A 4,174-nucleotide genomic window follows, 5' to 3' on the forward strand; every position below is an offset into this window, starting at 1 on the left:
CCTCTGTAAAATGGCATTATCCTGTGAATCTATACATGACACAGATTTGCATGTGTCAGTCTCCCAGAACAGTGCCTGATACATCCTCAGAAAGGTTAGTTCTCTTTTCCCAAAAGACAGTCATTTAGCACTGTGCTACTAAGGCTTTCCCCGCCTCCATCTCTTCACCTTATCCTAACTTGAGACGTTGACCTAACTTGATTTTTCCCGAGGCCTCAGGGCTGGGTCTAGAAGCCAGCAGGGTGTGAGAAGTCACTGCCTGCCAGTTGGCAGGGAAGAATGGTGCGCTGGAGTGGAGATTGAACTGTTGCCATTGGAGATGGCAACAGATGCTTCCTGGTTGAGGCTGAGTTGGCTAAATCAGGGCTCTGTGGTTTGAGACAGAATCCCAATTATTTCCAATTAGGAGATTGCAGCGACAGCTGCTCTTAACCCAACCACTCCTCGCTGCTGCTAACCTGGCCTCATTCAGTGGAGAGCTTTAACCTGGACTCTGGATTTGTGAGAGCATCCCCAACACACATCTTATTTGAATTATTTAAATCTCTCTCTCTTTGAACCTAAGATCTCATGCCCCTTAGCTTAACAGTAGTTCTGGGAGGCAAAAACGGGCAATAAAATAAGAAGAACGGGGCTCAATTTCCAACTGTACTACTTGCTGACTGTTTGATCTTGGGTATCTGTGACCTTGTTTTCTCATACAGAATGAGACCAATAACCTAAGTCGTGTTGTGATAATAAAGGTAAAATGTCCAATATAGAGGGACTTTGTAAATGAGGAAGGATTACACAGAATCCTTCATGTCATTGGTGGCCCCTTCACAGTGAACCCAAGCCTGCTACAGCTAATGGAAGAAGACCTCAGTGTAAAGTCAGAAGATCTGGATGATGAGAATATGCTACATGGCTGAAACCAGTCATTTTAACCTCTCTGAACATTCTTTGTCTCTTTCAAATTGAAGTAGAATTAATGGCAGAGTGCTTGCCTCACAGGCTTTGCAGTTTTATGAGTGTAATGTGGAGCCCTTGGTAAACTGTAAAGTGATGTGTACACATGAGCAATTATTATTATGTTCTAAGGGCTTTTTTTGGTTTGGCATCAGTCGAGTCAGCTGAATGCTCTAAGCAAGAACAATCTGTTTTCTTTCCTCTTGGCAAAGAACACAAAAGACAGAGCAGCTCATAGAAACTGGGGCAGGAGAGAAAACTTAACTCTCTTTCTCTCTCTTTCTCTGACACACACACACGCACACACACACACACACACCTCCTCCACAGATTCCCACAACTCCAGCATCCAAAATACCACAGCAGAGCTTGGGAAGTGGCCTCATTTCCTAACCAGTCCCTGTATCCCTAGTTCCGACACTCACTGTTCATTGCCCAGATATAGTTAAGATCTAAATTAAGAACAAGTCCCTGGCTCCAGCAGGCCTTGTCACATTGTGTAGAGCCCTAGACTTGAATCTGAGATGACTGGCTCTGCCATTTCTTTAGCCTCTTCTCCACCCCCATGCCAGTCAATCTTCAAGCTTTGTTAACTTTATGTTGTAAAAATCTCTCATACCCGCTGACTTCTTTCCAGTCCCTTTGACACCACCTAGGTCAGGCCACCATGCCCCTCTTCACTCCTGGAAGATCCTTCTTTCCAGCACCCTTTCTCTACTCCTGCTCTCATTAATCTGTTCTCCACTCTACAACCAAAGGGATTTTTTTTAATGCAAAAGTCATTCCTCTGCTTAAAACTTATCAAGGGCTCCTCATTTCTCTACAATAAAAAAGCAAATGTCTTAACACAACTCACAGAACTCTGCATAATCTGGACTTTTTTGTCTAGCCTCTACAATACTCCCTTTTGCCCCTGAGCTCCAAAGATGCTTTCTGTCCTTGTGAAACCTTTTCTCCTGACTTTAGTCTATTCATACAATGTCTTCCCTCTGTCAGGAAAGTCTCAAGAAATCCATTCTTCCCTGCTTACCTTGCCCCACTTCCAACTAATTAATTCCATCCTCTTCCTGCAGATAGCAGTTCACAGGACCCTCCACCAGGGGTCATATGCCTCAGTTTCTCAAAGTGGGTTTGTCTCTGTTATTATTACATGTTCATGACACTTCAACTTTTCCTGTGTAGCACTTATCCCAGCTTGCCTCTATATTCTTATTTATAACATAATTAATATGTTAAGGATTCTGTGTTCTGAGAGAGCAACCATTATATGTTTGCTGAACACATAGTCCTAGCTTTTCACGGAGTACATTGCACGAACAGTTTTGAATGAATGAACGTGAATTTGGGCAGTTTGTATATATTTTCTCAATCTTTTCCTTTATTATCTACAAAATTGAGCTAAGATTACTTTTCTACCTATTCAAAATATATATGGATGAGACAAATGAGATCACATACCTGATAAGGGCAATGCAGGTAAAGCGTGGACTGGCACAATGCTGACTAAGCATAATAGGGGCTCAGAAAAATCTATTATCATTACTGCTGCAATTATCACTGTTATTAGTGTCAGCTTCTACTTTGTCCCATTTCTTACCCTGTCTAAAGAGATTTTCCTGCTAACGTTGATTGATAATTCCCTCTTTTTCTGACAAATCATCTGCATTATGCATGTTGAATTCAGTACAATAAAATACATGTATTTTGTTATTCACTAATTAATCCACGTTTGTAAATCTTGTCCCTTGTTAAGGGTAAGGACTGTCATATGGATCCATTTTATCACCAGCCGCACTCACCTGAGTGGAAAGTGCGTTGCAGATATTTGATGGATTGATTCAGGAGACACTAGTTAAGTTAACTCTGTAATTCAGACTTCACTAGCTTGCATTTTCTTGTGGAGACATCAGTAGCTCATCTGTTTATAGGAAAGCTAATCTTTTTCAAAGATAAAGCCAGGGTTTTTAAACTGAGGAGGAAAATAGAATGTTTTAAGAAGAATTTTGGAATCAGTTTATTATTAGTCTTCAGTAGGATGAGAAAAATTCAACAAATAGAGTAAGTTGCAACCTAAACATATTTGACTTGGAGAGAATTCCAGTGATGGTGTGAAGAGGAAGATGAGTCCTTTCTGCAATAATAAGTGTACAACTAAACACATTAAATTTACTCAAATACTAACTTTATAAGAGAGCAAGAAAGAGATTATAAAAATATATGTAATTTGGGAAATTTTCTCAACAGTCCATTCAATGTGTGTACACTCCAGAGGGCCTATGCTATGTATGAAAAGTCTGAATCAGCTGTTCTTGAAGCACAGTTTGAGCACATTGCCATGATAAGGTGCTTCTGATATTTAAAGAAATAAATAACTATATACCATGTCTCCTAAACCAAGTCAGCAATGGAGATAAGTAATGGTATTGCATTATTACATATAGCAGGCAATGGAGCATAGTAATGAAGAACATGGCATTTTGAGGCCAAATGGATTAGTTTCAACTTCTATAACTGCCACTTGTTAACAATAGGACACTAGAGAAGTGACTTAACATTTCAATGACACACTTTACTCATCTACAAAATGGAGCTGATCGTTGAACTTCCTCGTAGGATTGAATGCATTACTATATAAAGTATTTGGCACATATTAAGTACTATATATGTAGTTGTTATAACTGTTATTATATGAGAAATTTTCAAAGGTCGTTTAGAACATAGAAAATTTTTGCTTTACACAATGACTATGGAATCAACCCCTGAGGCAGATGCAGGGTTCCTGAATCTATATGATAGTTACACATAATTTTAGATAATTATTAAAGCAGGTCCTTCGTAGGCCTAAAGTAGCAATTTTTCAACTCAATTCAAATAGCTGCCTTTTATCGTTTCTCTACACTCCTTAAAGGGACATAAGATATACACATATTTAATACAATTCTGTTTTTTTTAAGTACTATAAAACTGACTTGTCATTAATTCCTGCTTTCTAGCCACTTCCAGTGTGATCTGAAATAATAAGGAAAATTTGTTCCACATTACTCAGCATAAACACTAGTTGGAAAGTTTGTGACTCACTGTGTGGCTCGAAGTCTCTGTGCCTATCAGCTGCAGTGACATATGGAGAGGAGGAGGCATTTGGAAGGAAATAAAGCATAAAAATTCAAAACAAATTGGATTTGGAGACCCTGAGTTCAAATCCAAGATCTGTATTTAACTGTGTGGT

This window comes from Colobus angolensis, unplaced genomic scaffold (assembly GCF_000951035.1).
Source record: "Colobus angolensis palliatus isolate OR3802 unplaced genomic scaffold, Cang.pa_1.0 Scaffold514, whole genome shotgun sequence".
In the NCBI taxonomy this organism is placed as follows: domain Eukaryota; kingdom Metazoa; phylum Chordata; class Mammalia; order Primates; family Cercopithecidae; genus Colobus; species Colobus angolensis.